Source organism: Phallusia mammillata, chromosome 1 (assembly GCF_965637545.1).
Source record: "Phallusia mammillata chromosome 1, kaPhaMamm4.hap1.1, whole genome shotgun sequence".
Classification (NCBI taxonomy): Eukaryota; Metazoa; Chordata; class Ascidiacea; order Phlebobranchia; family Ascidiidae; genus Phallusia; species Phallusia mammillata.
In genome coordinates, this window is record NC_137252.1 from 29,429,705 (window position 1) to 29,446,406 (window position 16,702).

A 16,702-nucleotide genomic window follows, 5' to 3' on the forward strand; every position below is an offset into this window, starting at 1 on the left:
GTTTTCGCCGGAATATTCCAGTTTCAAACTGGTTCTAGCCGGTTTAGCTTCCTACCGAACGTCCAAACCGGTTTAAACCGGAATCGAAAAGCAGAAATTTTGACCCGATTTTCGAAAAAACCCTAAGGCTATGGCCTTTCCGTTTTTTCGATTTTGGGGGATCAAAAAATCGAAGAAAAATCCGGTTTTGGGTGGGTTTTCGCCGGAATATTCCGGTTTCAAACTGGTTCTAGCCGGTTTTAGCTTCCTACCGAACGATCAAACCGGTTTAAACCGGAATCGAAAAACAGATATTTTGACCCGATTTTCGAAAAAACCCTAAGTCTATAGCCTTTCCGTTTTGTTAATTTTTTGACCCCCAAAAAATCGAAGAAAAATCCCGTTTTGGGTGGGTTTTCGCCGGAATATTCCAGTTTCAAACTGGTTCTAGCCGGTTTTAGCTTCCTACCGAATGATCAAACCGGTTTAAACCGGAATCGAAAAACATATATTTTGACCCGATTTTCGAAAAAACCCTAAGGCTATAGCCTTTCCGTTTTTCGATTTTTGGGGGTCAAAAAATCGAAGAAAAATCCGGTTTTGGGTGGGTTTTCGCCGGAATATTCCAGTTTCAAACTGGTTCTAGCCGGTTTAGCCTCCTACCGAACGACCAAACCGGTTTAAACCGGAATCGAAAACCAGAAATTTTGACCCGATTTTCGAAAAAACCCTAAGGCTATAGCCTTTACGTTTTTCGATTTTGGGGGGTCAAAAAATCGAAGAAAAATCCGGTTTTGGGTGGGTTTTCGCCGGAATATTCCGGTTTCAAACTGGTTCTAGCCGGTTTTAGCTTCCTACCGAACGATCAAACCGGTTTAAACCGGAATCGAAAAACAGATATTTTGACCCGATTTTCGAAAAAACCCTAAGTCTATAGCCTTTCCGTTTTGTTAATTTTTTGACCCCCAAAAAATCGAAGAAAAATCCCGTTTTGGGTGGGTTTTCGCCGGAATATTCCAGTTTCAAACTGGTTCTAGCCGGTTTTAGCCTCCTACCGAACGTCCAAACCGGTTTAAACCGGAATCGAAAACCAGAAATTTTGACCCGATTTTCGAAAAAACCCTAAGGCTATAGCCTTTCCGTTTTTCGATTTTTGGGGGTCAAAAAATCGAAGAAAAATCCGGTTTTGGGTGGGTTTTCTCCGGAATATTCCAGTTTCAAACTGATTCTAGCCGGTTTTAGCCTCCTACCGAACGACCAAACCGGTTTAAACCGGAATCGAAAACCCGAAATTTTGACCCGATTTTCGAATAAACCCTAAGGCTATAGCCTTTCCGTTTTTTCGATTATTTGACCACAAAGAAATCGAGAAAAAAAAAACGGTTTTGGGTGGGTTTTCGCCGGAATATTCCAGTTTCAAACTGGTTCTAGCCGGTTTAGCCTCCTACCGAACGTCCAAACCGGTTTAAACCGGAATCGAAAACCAGAAATTTTGACCCGATTTTCGAAAAAACCCTAAGGCTATAGCCTTTCCGTTTTTTCGATTTTTGGGGATCAAAAAATCGAAGAAAAATCCGGTTTTGGGTGGGTTTTCGCCGGAATATTCCAGTTTCAAACTGGTTCTAGCCGGTTTTAGCCTCCTACCGAACGTCCAAACCGGTTTAAACCGGAATTGAAAAACAGAAATTTTGACCCGATTTTCGAAAAAACTCTTAAGGCTATAGCCTTTCCGTTTTGTTAATTTTTTGACCCCCAAAAAATGGAAGAAAAATCCGGTTTTGGGTGGGTTTTCGCCGGAATATTCCAGTTTCAAACTGGTTCTAGCCGGTTTAGCCTCCTACCGAACGACCAAACCGGTTTAAACCGGAATCGAAAACCAGAAATTTTGACCCGATTTTCGAAAAAACCCTAAGGCTATAGCCTTTACGTTTTTCGATTTTTGGGGGTCAAAAAATCGAAGAAAAATCCGGTTTTGGGTGGGTTTTCGCCGGAATATTCCAGTTTCAAACTGGTTCTAGCCGGTTTAGCCTCCTACCGAACGTCCAAACCGGTTTAAACCGGAATCGAAAACCAGAAATTTTGACCCGATTTTCGAAAAAACCCTAAGGCTATAGCCTTTCCGTTTTGTTGATTTTTGGGGGTCAAAAAATCGAAGAAAAATCCGGTTTTGGGTGGGTTTTCGCCGGAATATTCCAGTTTCAAACTGGTTCTAGCCGGTTTTAGCTTCCTACCGAACGATCAAACCGGTTTAAACCGGAATCGAAAAACAGAAATTTTGACCCGAGTTTCGAAAAAACCCTAAGGCTATAGCCTTTCCGTTTTTTCGATTTTTGGGGGTCAAAAAATCGAAGAAAAATCCGGTTTTGGGTGGATTTTCGCCGGAATATTCCAGTTTCAAACTGGTTCTAGCCGGTTTAGCCTCCTACCGAACGTCCAAACCGGTTTAAACCGGAATCGAAAACCAGAAATTTTGACCCGAGTTTCGAAAAAACCCTAAGGCTATAGCCTTTCCGTTTTTTCGATTTTTGGGGGTCAAAAAATCGAAGAAAAATCCGGTTTTGGGTGGGTTTTCGCCGGAATATTCCAGTTTCAAACTGATTCTAGCCGGTTTTAGCCTCCTACCGAACGACCAAACCGGTTTAAACCGGAATCGAAAACCAGAAATTTTGACCCGATTTTCGAAAAAACCCTAAGGCTTATAGCCTTTCCGTTTTGTTGATTTTGGGGGGTCAAAAAATCGAAGAAAAATCCGGTTTTGGGTGGGTTTTCGCCGGAATATTCCAGTTTCAAACTGGTTCTAGCCGGTTTTAGCCTCCTACCGAACGTCCAAACCGGTTTAAACCGGAATCGAAAAACATATATTTTGACCCGATTTTCGAAAAAACCCTAAGGCTATAGCCTTTCCGTTTTTTCGATTATTTGACCACAAAGAAATCGTGAAAAAAAACGGTTTTGGGTGGGTTTTCTCCGGAATATTCCAGTTTCAAACTGATTCTAGCCGGTTTAGCCTCCTACCGAACGACCAAACCGGTTTAAACCGGAATCGAAAACCCGAAATTTTGACCCGATTTTCGAATAAACCCTAAGGCTATAGCCTTTCCGTTTTTTCGATTATTTGACCACAAAGAAATCGAGAAAAAAAAAACGGTTTTGGGTGGGTTTTCGCCGGAATATTCCAGTTTCAAACTGGTTCTAGCCGGTTTAGCCTCCTACCGAACGTCCAAACCGGTTTAAACCGGAATCGAAAACCAGAAATTTTGACCCGATTTTCGAAAAAACCCTAAGGCTATAGCCTTTCCGTTTTTTCGATTTTTGGGGATCAAAAAATCGAAGAAAAATCCGGTTTTGGGTGGGTTTTCGCCGGAATATTCCAGTTTCAAACTGGTTCTAGCCGGTTTTAGCCTCCTACCGAACGTCCAAACCGGTTTAAACCGGAATTGAAAAACAGAAATTTTGACCCGATTTTCGAAAAAACTCTTAAGGCTATAGCCTTTCCGTTTTGTTAATTTTTTGACCCCCAAAAAATGGAAGAAAAATCCGGTTTTGGGTGGGTTTTCGCCGGAATATTCCAGTTTCAAACTGGTTCTAGCCGGTTTAGCCTCCTACCGAACGACCAAACCGGTTTAAACCGGAATCGAAAACCAGAAATTTTGACCCGATTTTCGAAAAAACCCTAAGGCTATAGCCTTTACGTTTTTCGATTTTTGGGGGTCAAAAAATCGAAGAAAAATCCGGTTTTGGGTGGGTTTTCGCCGGAATATTCCAGTTTCAAACTGGTTCTAGCCGGTTTAGCCTCCTACCGAACGTCCAAACCGGTTTAAACCGGAATCGAAAACCAGAAATTTTGACCCGATTTTCGAAAAAACCCTAAGGCTATAGCCTTTCCGTTTTGTTGATTTTTGGGGGTCAAAAAATCGAAGAAAAATCCGGTTTTGGGTGGGTTTTCGCCGGAATATTCCAGTTTCAAACTGGTTCTAGCCGGTTTTAGCTTCCTACCGAACGATCAAACCGGTTTAAACCGGAATCGAAAAACAGAAATTTTGACCCGAGTTTCGAAAAAACCCTAAGGCTATAGCCTTTCCGTTTTTTCGATTTTTGGGGGTCAAAAAATCGAAGAAAAATCCGGTTTTGGGTGGGTTTTCGCCGGAATATTCCAGTTTCAAACTGGTTCTAGCCGGTTTAGCCTCCTACCGAACGTCCAAACCGGTTTAAACCGGAATCGAAAACCAGAAATTTTGACCCGAGTTTCGAAAAAACCCTAAGGCTATAGCCTTTCCGTTTTTTCGATTTTTGGGGGTCAAAAAATCGAAGAAAAATCCGGTTTTGGGTGGGTTTTCGCCGGAATATTCCAGTTTCAAACTGATTCTAGCCGGTTTTAGCCTCCTACCGAACGACCAAACCGGTTTAAACCGGAATCGAAAACCAGAAATTTTGACCCGATTTTCGAAAAAACCCTAAGGCTTATAGCCTTTCCGTTTTGTTGATTTTGGGGGGTCAAAAAATCGAAGAAAAATCCGGTTTTGGGTGGGTTTTCGCCGGAATATTCCAGTTTCAAACTGGTTCTAGCCGGTTTTAGCCTCCTACCGAACGTCCAAACCGGTTTAAACCGGAATCGAAAAACATATATTTTGACCCGATTTTCGAAAAAACCCTAAGGCTATAGCCTTTCCGTTTTTTCGATTATTTGACCACAAAGAAATCGTGAAAAAAAACGGTTTTGGGTGGGTTTTCGCCGGAATATTCCAGTTTCAAACTGATTCTAGCCGGTTTAGCCTCCTACCGAACGTCCAAACCGGTTTAAACCGGAATCGAAAAGCAGAAATTTTGACCCGATTTTCGAAAAAACCCTAAGGCTATAGCCTTTCCTTTTTTTCGATTTTTAGGGATCAAAAAATCAAAGAAAAATCCGGTTTTGGGTGGGTTTTCGCCGGAATATTCCAGTTTCAAACTGGTTCTAGCCGGTTCTAGCTTCCTACCGAACGATCAAACCGGTTTAAACCGGAATCGAAAAACATATATTTTGACCCGATTTTCGAAAAAACCCTAAGGCTATAGCCTTTCCGTTTTTCGATTTTTGGGGGTCAAAAAATCGAAGAAAAATCCGGTTTTGGGTGGGTTTTCGCCGGAATATTCCAGTTTCAAACTGGTTCTAGCCGGTTTAGCCTCCTACCGAACGTCCAAACCGGTTTAAACCGGAATCGAAAACCAGAAATTTTGACCCGATTTTCGAAAAAAACCTAAGGCTATAGCCTTTCCGTTTTTTCGATTTTGGGGGGTCAAAAAATCGAAGAAAAATCCGGTTTTGGGTGGGTTTTCGCCGGAATATTCCAGTTTCAAACTGATTCTAGCCGGTTTAGCCTCCTACCGAACGTCCAAACCGGTTTAAACCGGAATCGAAAAGCAGAAATTTTGACCCGATTTTCGAAAAAACCCTAAGGCTATAGCCTTTTCGTTTTTTCGATTTTTGGGGATCAAAAAATCAAAGAAAAATCCGGTTTTGGGTGGGTTTTCGCCGGAATATTCCAGTTTCAAACTGGTTCTAGCCAGTTCTAGCTTCCTACCGAACGATCAAACCGGTTTAAACCGGAATCGAAAAACATATATTTTGACCCGATTTTCGAAAAAACCCTAAGGCCATAGCCTTTCCGTTTTTCGATTTTTGGGGGTCAAAAAATCGAAGAAAAATCCGGTTTTGGGTGGGTTTTCGCCGGAATATTCCAGTTTCAAACTGGTTCTAGCCGGTTTAGCCTCCTACCGAACGTCCAAACCGGTTTAAACCGGAATCGAAAACCAGAAATTTTGACCCGATTTTCGAAAAAAACCTAAGGCTATAGCCTTTCCGTTTTTTCGATTTTGGGGGGTCAAAAAATCGAAGAAAAATCCGGTTTTGGGTGGGTTTTCGCCGGAATATTCCAGTTTCAAACTGATTCTAGCCGGTTTTAGCCTCCTACCGAACGATCAAACCGGTTTAAACCGGAATCGAAAAACAGATCTTTTGACCCGATTTTCCAAAAACCCTAAGGCTATAGCCTTTCCGTTTTGTTAATTTTTTGACCCCCAAAAAATCGAAGATAAATCCGGTTTTGGGTGGGTTTTCGCCGGAATATTCCAGTTTCAAACTGGTTCTAGCCGGTTTTAGCCTCCTACCGAACGACCAAACCGGTTTAAACCGGAATCGAAAACCAGAAATTTTGACCCGATTTTCGAAAAAACCCTAAGGCTATAGCCTTTCCGTTTTGTTGATTTTGGGGGGTCAAAAAATCGAAGAAAAATCCGGTTTTGGGTGGGTTTTCGCCGGAATATTCCAGTTTCAAACTGGTTCTAGCCGGTTTAGCCTCCTACCGAACGTCCAAACCGGTTAAAACCGGAATTTAAAAACAGAAATTTTGACCCGATTTTCGAAAAAACGCTAAGGCTATAGCCCAGGGGTGGGCAAAGTTTTCAGTGCAAGGGCCGCATTCAAAAGTTCTTAATGTCAGGGGGCCGCATAGTATTTTACCAACGGCCCCCAATTGCTTGCTTGTTTTTTTTTTATATAACTGGTGTAAAGAATTAGGTTTGTATCCTATATATACCATTTAAAGCCGCCTAAAATGCTCAGATCAAAAATTTCTTACTTGACGCATAAGTTTAGCTAAACGGAGCTAACTGTTTATGACGTCATAATCTGTGTTGTGACGATTGCGGTGCCTGTTCTTTCGCATTGTTTGCACACAATAAGCAGATAAAAAGCCTGGCGCAATCGGTTACTAGGCTGGTAATCTTTTTTTCCAGTCTTACGAAATCTGTTTTTAGCAGTTTCAAAATCAAAATATTTGGCAAAATAATTTAGTTACGTCACCGCCGCCAGCACGTGTATTTTTTGACATACATGGTCACCGCCTCACAAACTCGTCTCCGCGGTCGCATGTAGCCGTACGGCCGCAAGTTGTGCCCCCCTGATTTTGCCCAAAATATTAACGGAGTATATTTTCAGCTATGTGCAAATACGTTAGTTGTCACTGAAATTATTGGACAAATATTGGTTGAAACCCCACAATTGCAAATGTTTCAAAATAAACAAGCATTTGTTGCAACATAGGCTACACCACGTCTTTTTGTCAAGAAATTATTGCGCCAACATTAATGTGTTAACGATTCTAAAGCCGTGTTTAATGTCCGTTTGCAAAGTATTGCAACGACCTAAACTTGATCCAATGTGATAAAAGTTTTGGCGTCAACAGTGCAAAATGGGCTGTTTGAAAACGTGAATCGCTTTTACTTTTATTTACCTTTATCGAACGAAGAAATTTTGTCAAGTGACGATTTGCAAAATAACGTGGCAGACACAACCGGCTATAAAGCACGTTAAAAGTGTCTGTGTTTAGTTCCAAAGTATGGTACGGGTACAGATATTGCACATGGTATAGGTATCGGCAAGTCGCAACCCCGGTATTTTTTAAAACTCGTCGGCTGTGCTCATAATACTATTCAGTGTTACTAACATTCTCTTTAAAATTCACTAACATTTGGCGGGCCGCATGAACTCCTTTGCCGGGCCGCATGCGGCCCGCGGGCCGTAGTTTGCCCACCCCTGCTATAGCCTTTCCGTTTTGTTAATTTTTTGACCCCCAAAAAATCGAAGAAAAATCCGGTTTTGGGTGGGTTTTCGCCGGAATATTCCAGTTTCAAACTGGTTCTAGCCGGTTTTAGCCTCCTACCGAACGACCAAACCGGTTTAAACCGGAATCGAAAACCAGAAATTTTGACCCGATTTTCGAAAAAACCCTAAGGCTATAGCCTTTCCGTTTTTCGATTTTTGGGGGTCAAAAAATCGAAGAAAAATCCGGTTTTGGGTGGGTTTTCTCCGGAATATTCCAGTTTCAAACTGATTCTAGCCGGTTTTAGCCTCCTACCGAACGACCAAACCGGTTTAAACCGGAATCGAAAACCCGAAATTTTGACCCGATTTTCGAATAAACCCTAAGGCTATAGCCTTTCCGTTTTTTCGATTATTTGACCACAAAGAAATCGAGAAAAAAAAAACGGTTTTGGGTGGGTTTTCGCCGGAATATTCCAGTTTCAAACTGGTTCTAGCCGGTTTAGCCTCCTACCGAACGTCCAAACCGGTTTAAACCGGAATCGAAAACCAGAAATTTTGACCCGATTTTCGAAAAAACCCTAAGGCTATAGCCTTTCCGTTTTTTCGATTTTTGGGGATCAAAAAATCGAAGAAAAATCCGGTTTTGGGTGGGTTTTCGCCGGAATATTCCAGTTTCAAACTGGTTCTAGCCGGTTTTAGCCTCCTACCGAACGTCCAAACCGGTTTAAACCGGAATTGAAAAACAGAAATTTTGACCCGATTTTCGAAAAAACTCTTAAGGCTATAGCCTTTCCGTTTTGTTAATTTTTTGACCCCCAAAAAATGGAAGAAAAATCCGGTTTTGGGTGGGTTTTCGCCGGAATATTCCAGTTTCAAACTGGTTCTAGCCGGTTTAGCCTCCTACCGAACGACCAAACCGGTTTAAACCGGAATCGAAAACCAGAAATTTTGACCCGATTTTCGAAAAAACCCTAAGGCTATAGCCTTTACGTTTTTCGATTTTTGGGGGTCAAAAAATCGAAGAAAAATCCGGTTTTGGGTGGGTTTTCGCCGGAATATTCCAGTTTCAAACTGGTTCTAGCCGGTTTAGCCTCCTACCGAACGTCCAAACCGGTTTAAACCGGAATCGAAAACCAGAAATTTTGACCCGATTTTCGAAAAAACCCTAAGGCTATAGCCTTTCCGTTTTGTTGATTTTTGGGGGTCAAAAAATCGAAGAAAAATCCGGTTTTGGGTGGGTTTTCGCCGGAATATTCCAGTTTCAAACTGGTTCTAGCCGGTTTTAGCTTCCTACCGAACGATCAAACCGGTTTAAACCGGAATCGAAAAACAGAAATTTTGACCCGAGTTTCGAAAAAACCCTAAGGCTATAGCCTTTCCGTTTTTTCGATTTTTGGGGGTCAAAAAATCGAAGAAAAATCCGGTTTTGGGTGGGTTTTCGCCGGAATATTCCAGTTTCAAACTGGTTCTAGCCGGTTTAGCCTCCTACCGAACGTCCAAACCGGTTTAAACCGGAATCGAAAACCAGAAATTTTGACCCGAGTTTCGAAAAAACCCTAAGGCTATAGCCTTTCCGTTTTTTCGATTTTTGGGGGTCAAAAAATCGAAGAAAAATCCGGTTTTGGGTGGGTTTTCGCCGGAATATTCCAGTTTCAAACTGATTCTAGCCGGTTTTAGCCTCCTACCGAACGACCAAACCGGTTTAAACCGGAATCGAAAACCAGAAATTTTGACCCGATTTTCGAAAAAACCCTAAGGCTTATAGCCTTTCCGTTTTGTTGATTTTGGGGGGTCAAAAAATCGAAGAAAAATCCGGTTTTGGGTGGGTTTTCGCCGGAATATTCCAGTTTCAAACTGGTTCTAGCCGGTTTTAGCCTCCTACCGAACGTCCAAACCGGTTTAAACCGGAATCGAAAAACATATATTTTGACCCGATTTTCGAAAAAACCCTAAGGCTATAGCCTTTCCGTTTTTTCGATTATTTGACCACAAAGAAATCGTGAAAAAAAACGGTTTTGGGTGGGTTTTCGCCGGAATATTCCAGTTTCAAACTGATTCTAGCCGGTTTAGCCTCCTACCGAACGTCCAAACCGGTTTAAACCGGAATCGAAAAGCAGAAATTTTGACCCGATTTTCGAAAAAACCCTAAGGCTATAGCCTTTCCGTTTTTTCGATTTTTAGGGATCAAAAAATCAAAGAAAAATCCGGTTTTGGGTGGGTTTTCGCCGGAATATTCCAGTTTCAAACTGGTTCTAGCCGGTTCTAGCTTCCTACCGAACGATCAAACCGGTTTAAACCGGAATCGAAAAACATATATTTTGACCCGATTTTCGAAAAAACCCTAAGGCTATAGCCTTTCCGTTTTTCGATTTTTGGGGGTCAAAAAATCGAAGAAAAATCCGGTTTTGGGTGGGTTTTCGCCGGAATATTCCAGTTTCAAACTGGTTCTAGCCGGTTTAGCCTCCTACCGAACGTCCAAACCGGTTTAAACCGGAATCGAAAACCAGAAATTTTGACCCGATTTTCGAAAAAAACCTAAGGCTATAGCCTTTCCGTTTTTTCGATTTTGGGGGGTCAAAAAATCGAAGAAAAATCCGGTTTTGGGTGGGTTTTCGCCGGAATATTCCAGTTTCAAACTGATTCTAGCCGGTTTTAGCCTCCTACCGAACGTCCAAACCGGTTTAAACCGGAATCGAAAACCAGAAATTTTGACCCGATTTTCGAAAAAACCCTAAGGCTATAGCCTTTCCGTTTTTTCGATTTTGGGGGATCAAAAAATCGAAGAAAAATCCGGTTTTGGGTGGGTTTTCGCCGGAATATTCCAGTTTCAAACTGGTTCTAGCCGGTTTTAGCCTCCTACCGAACGTCCAAACCGGTTTAAACCGGAATTGAAAAACAGAAATTTTGACCCGATTTTCGAAAAAACTCTAAGGCTATAGCCTTTCCGTTTTGTTAATTTTTTGACCCCCAAAAAATGGAAGAAAAATCCGGTTTTGGGTGGGTTTTCGCCGGAATATTCCAGTTTCAAACTGGTTCTAGCCGGTTTAGCCTCCTACCGAACGACCAAACCGGTTTAAACCGGAATCGAAAACCAGAAATTTTGACCCGATTTTCGAAAAAACCCTAAGGCTATAGCCTTTACGTTTTTCGATTTTTGGGGGTCAAAAAATCGAAGAAAAATCCGGTTTTGGGTGGGTTTTCGCCGGAATATTCCAGTTTCAAACTGGTTCTAGCCGGTTTAGCCTCCTACCGAACGTCCAAACCGGTTTAAACCGGAATCGAAAAACAGAAATTTTGACCCGATTTTCGAAAAAACCCTAAGGCTATAGCCTTTCCGTTTTGTTGATTTTTGGGGGTCAAAAAATCGAAGAAAAATCCGGTTTTGGGTGGGTTTTCGCCGGAATATTCCAGTTTCAAACTGGTTCTAGCCGGTTTTAGCTTCCTACCGAACGATCAAACCGGTTTAAACCGGAATCGAAAAACAGATATTTTGACCCGAGTTTCGAAAAAACCCTAAGGCTATAGCCTTTCCGTTTTTTCGATTTTTGGGGATCAAAAAATCGAAGAAAAATCCGGTTTTGGGTGGGTTTTCGCCGGAATATTCCAGTTTCAAACTGGTTCTAGCCGGTTTTAGCCTCCTACCGAACGTCCAAACCGGTTAAAACCGGAATTTAAAAACAGAAATTTTGACCCGATTTTCGAAAAAACTCTAAGGCTATAGCCTTTCCGTTTTGTTAATTTTTTGACCCCCAAAAAATGGAAGAAAAATCCGGTTTTGGGTGGGTTTTCGCCGGAATATTCCAGTTTCAAACTGGTTCTAGCCGGTTTAGCCTCCTACCGAACGACCAAACCGGTTTAAACCGGAATCGAAAACCAGAAATTTTGACCCGATTTTCGAAAAAACCCTAAGGCTATAGCCTTTACGTTTTTCGATTTTTGGGGGTCAAAAAATCGAAGAAAAATCCGGTTTTGGGTGGGTTTTCGCCGGAATATTCCAGTTTCAAACTGGTTCTAGCCGGTTTAGCCTCCTACCGAACGTCCAAACCGGTTTAAACCGGAATCGAAAACCAGAAATTTTGACCCGATTTTCGAAAAAACCTAAGGCTATAGCCTTTCTGTTTTGTTGATTTTTGGGGGTCAAAAAATCGAAGAAAAATCCGGTTTTGGGTGGGTTTTCGCCGGAATATTCCAGTTTCAAACTGGTTCTAGCCGGTTTTAGCTTCCTACCGAACGATCAAACCGGTTTAAACCGGAATCGAAAACCAGAAATTTTGACCCGATTTTCGAAAAAACCTAAGGCTATAGCCTTTCTGTTTTGTTGATTTTTGGGGGTCAAAATATCGAAGAAAATTCCGGTTTTGAGTGGGTTTTCGCCGGAATATTCCAGTTTCAAACTAGTTCTAGTCGGTTCTAGCCTCCTACCGAACGATCAAACCGGTTTAAACCGGAATCGAAAAACAGAAATTTTGACCCGATTTTCGAATAAACCCTGAGGCTATAGCCTTTCCGTTTTTTCGATTAGTTGACCACAAAGAAATCGAGAAAAAAATCCGGTTTTGGGTGGGTTTTCGCCGGAATATTCCAGTTTCAAACTGGTTCTAGCCGGTTTAGCCTCCTACCGAACGTCCAAACCGGTTTAAACCGGAATCGAAAACCAGAAATTTTGACCCGATTTTCGAAAAAACCCTAAGGCTATAGCCTTTCCGTTTTTTCGATTTTTGGGGATCAAAAAATCGAAGAAAAATCCGGTTTTGGGTGGGTTTTCGCCGGAATATTCCAGTTTCAAACTGGTTCTAGCCGGTTTTAGCCTCCTACCGAACGTCCAAACCGGTTTAAACCGGAATTGAAAAACAGAAATTTTGACCCGATTTTCGAAAAAACTCTAAGGCTATAGCCTTTCCGTTTTGTTAATTTTTTGACCCCCAAAAAATGGAAGAAAAATCCGGTTTTGGGTGGGTTTTCGCCGGAATATTCCAGTTTCAAACTGGTTCTAGCCGGTTTAGCCTCCTACCGAACGACCAAACCGGTTTAAACCGGAATCGAAAACCAGAAATTTTGACCCGATTTTCGAAAAAACCCTAAGGCTATAGCCTTTACGTTTTTCGATTTTTGGGGGTCAAAAAATCGAAGAAAAATCCGGTTTTGGGTGGGTTTTCGCCGGAATATTCCAGTTTCAAACTGGTTCTAGCCGGTTTAGCCTCCTACCGAACGTCCAAACCGGTTTAAACCGGAATCGAAAACCAGAAATTTTGACCCGATTTTCGAAAAAACCCTAAGGCTATAGCCTTTCCGTTTTGTTGATTTTTGGGGGTCAAAAAATCGAAGAAAAATCCGGTTTTGGGTGGGTTTTCGCCGGAATATTCCAGTTTCAAACTGGTTCTAGCCGGTTTTAGCTTCCTACCGAACGATCAAACCGGTTTAAACCGGAATCGAAAAACAGAAATTTTGACCCGAGTTTCGAAAAAACCCTAAGGCTATAGCCTTTCCGTTTTTTCGATTTTTGGGGGTCAAAAAATCGAAGAAAAATCCGGTTTTGGGTGGGTTTTCGCCGGAATATTCCAGTTTCAAACTGGTTCTAGCCGGTTTAGCCTCCTACCGAACGTCCAAACCGGTTTAAACCGGAATCGAAAACCAGAAATTTTGACCCGATTTTCGAAAAAACCCTAAGGCTATAGCCTTTCCGTTTTGTTGATTTTTGGGGGTCAAAAAATCGAAGAAAAATCCGGTTTTGGGTGGGTTTTCGCCGGAATATTCCAGTTTCAAACTGGTTCTAGCCGGTTTTAGCTTCCTACCGAACGATCAAACCGGTTTAAACCGGAATCGAAAAACAGAAATTTTGACCCGAGTTTCGAAAAAACCCTAAGGCTATAGCCTTTCCGTTTTTTCGATTTTTGGGGGTCAAAAAATCGAAGAAAAATCCGGTTTTGGGTGGGTTTTCGCCGGAATATTCCAGTTTCAAACTGATTCTAGCCGGTTTTAGCCTCCTACCGAACGACCAAACCGGTTTAAACCGGAATCGAAAACCAGAAATTTTGACCCGATTTTCGAAAAAACCCTAAGGCTTATAGCCTTTCCGTTTTGTTGATTTTGGGGGGTCAAAAAATCGAAGAAAAATCCGGTTTTGGGTGGGTTTTCGCCGGAATATTCCAGTTTCAAACTGGTTCTAGCCGGTTTTAGCCTCCTACCGAACGTCCAAACCGGTTTAAACCGGAATCGAAAAACATATATTTTGACCCGATTTTCGAAAAAACCCTAAGGCTATAGCCTTTCCGTTTTTTCGATTATTTGACCACAAAGAAATCGTGAAAAAAAACGGTTTTGGGTGGGTTTTCGCCGGAATATTCCAGTTTCAAACTGATTCTAGCCGGTTTAGCCTCCTACCGAACGTCCAAACCGGTTTAAACCGGAATCGAAAAGCAGAAATTTTGACCCGATTTTCGAAAAAACCCTAAGGCTATAGCCTTTCCGTTTTTTCGATTTTTAGGGATCAAAAAATCAAAGAAAAATCCGGTTTTGGGTGGGTTTTCGCCGGAATATTCCAGTTTCAAACTGGTTCTAGCCGGTTCTAGCTTCCTACCGAACGATCAAACCGGTTTAAACCGGAATCGAAAAACATATATTTTGACCCGATTTTCGAAAAAACCCTAAGGCTATAGCCTTTCCGTTTTTTCGATTTTTGGGGGTCAAAAAATCGAAGAAAAATCCGGTTTTGGGTGGGTTTTCGCCGGAATATTCCAGTTTCAAACTGGTTCTAGCCGGTTTAGCCTCCTACCGAACGTCCAAACCGGTTTAAACCGGAATCGAAAACCAGAAATTTTGACCCGATTTTCGAAAAAAACCTAAGGCTATAGCCTTTCCGTTTTTTCGATTTTGGGGGGTCAAAAAATCGAAGAAAAATCCGGTTTTGGGTGGGTTTTCGCCGGAATATTCCAGTTTCAAACTGATTCTAGCCGGTTTTAGCCTCCTACCGAACGTCCAAACCGGTTTAAACCGGAATCGAAAACCAGAAATTTTGACCCGATTTTCGAAAAAACCCTAAGGCTATAGCCTTTCCGTTTTTTCGATTTTGGGGGATCAAAAAATCGAAGAAAAATCCGGTTTTGGGTGGGTTTTCGCCGGAATATTCCAGTTTCAAACTGGTTCTAGCCGGTTTTAGCCTCCTACCGAACGTCCAAACCGGTTTAAACCGGAATTGAAAAACAGAAATTTTGACCCGATTTTCGAAAAAACTCTAAGGCTATAGCCTTTCCGTTTTGTTAATTTTTTGACCCCCAAAAAATGGAAGAAAAATCCGGTTTTGGGTGGGTTTTCGCCGGAATATTCCAGTTTCAAACTGGTTCTAGCCGGTTTAGCCTCCTACCGAACGTCCAAACCGGTTTAAACCGGAATCGAAAAACAGAAATTTTGACCCGATTTTCGAAAAAACCCTAAGGCTATAGCCTTTCCGTTTTGTTGATTTTTGGGGGTCAAAAAATCGAAGAAAAATCCGGTTTTGGGTGGGTTTTCGCCGGAATATTCCAGTTTCAAACTGGTTCTAGCCGGTTTTAGCTTCCTACCGAACGATCAAACCGGTTTAAACCGGAATCGAAAAACAGATATTTTGACCCGAGTTTCGAAAAAACCCTAAGGCTATAGCCTTTCCGTTTTTTCGATTTTTGGGGATCAAAAAATCGAAGAAAAATCCGGTTTTGGGTGGGTTTTCGCCGGAATATTCCAGTTTCAAACTGGTTCTAGCCGGTTTTAGCCTCCTACCGAACGTCCAAACCGGTTAAAACCGGAATTTAAAAACAGAAATTTTGACCCGATTTTCGAAAAAACTCTAAGGCTATAGCCTTTCCGTTTTGTTAATTTTTTGACCCCCAAAAAATGGAAGAAAAATCCGGTTTTGGGTGGGTTTTCGCCGGAATATTCCAGTTTCAAACTGGTTCTAGCCGGTTTAGCCTCCTACCGAACGACCAAACCGGTTTAAACCGGAATCGAAAACCAGAAATTTTGACCCGATTTTCGAAAAAACCCTAAGGCTATAGCCTTTACGTTTTTCGATTTTTGGGGGTCAAAAAATCGAAGAAAAATCCGGTTTTGGGTGGGTTTTCGCCGGAATATTCCAGTTTCAAACTGGTTCTAGCCGGTTTAGCCTCCTACCGAACGTCCAAACCGGTTTAAACCGGAATCGAAAACCAGAAATTTTGACCCGATTTTCGAAAAAACCTAAGGCTATAGCCTTTCTGTTTTGTTGATTTTTGGGGGTCAAAAAATCGAAGAAAAATCCGGTTTTGGGTGGGTTTTCGCCGGAATATTCCAGTTTCAAACTGGTTCTAGCCGGTTTTAGCTTCCTACCGAACGATCAAACCGGTTTAAACCGGAATCGAAAACCAGAAATTTTGACCCGATTTTCGAAAAAACCTAAGGCTATAGCCTTTCTGTTTTGTTGATTTTTGGGGGTCAAAAAATCGAAGAAAATTCCGGTTTTGAGTGGGTTTTCGCCGGAATATTCCAGTTTCAAACTAGTTCTAGTCGGTTCTAGCCTCCTACCGAACGATCAAACCGGTTTAAACCGGAATCGAAAAACAGAAATTTTGACCCGATTTTCGAATAAACCCTGAGGCTATAGCCTTTCCGTTTTTTCGATTAGTTGACCACAAAGAAATCGAGAAAAAAATCCGGTTTTGGGTGGGTTTTCGCCGGAATATTCCAGTTTCAAACTGGTTCTAGCCGGTTTTAGCTTCCTACCGAACGATCAAACCGGTTTAAACCGGAATCGAAAAACAGATATTTTGACCCGATTTTCGAATAAACCCCAAGGCTATAGCCTTTACGTTTTTTCGATATTTGGGGATCAAAAAATCGAAGAAAAATCCGGTTTTGGGTGGGTTTTCGCCGGAATATTCCAGTTTCAAACTGGTTCTAGCCGGTTTAGCCTCCTACCGAACGTCCAAACCGGTTTAAACCGGAATCGAAAACCAGAAATTTTGACCCGATTTTCGAAAAAACCCTAAGGCTATAGCCTTTCCGTTTTGTTGATTTTTGGGGGTCAAAAAATCGAAGAAAAATCCGGTTTTTGGTGGGTTTTCGCCGGAATATTCCAGTTTCAAACTGGTTCTAGCCGGTTTTAGCTTCCTACCGAACGATCAAACCGGTTTA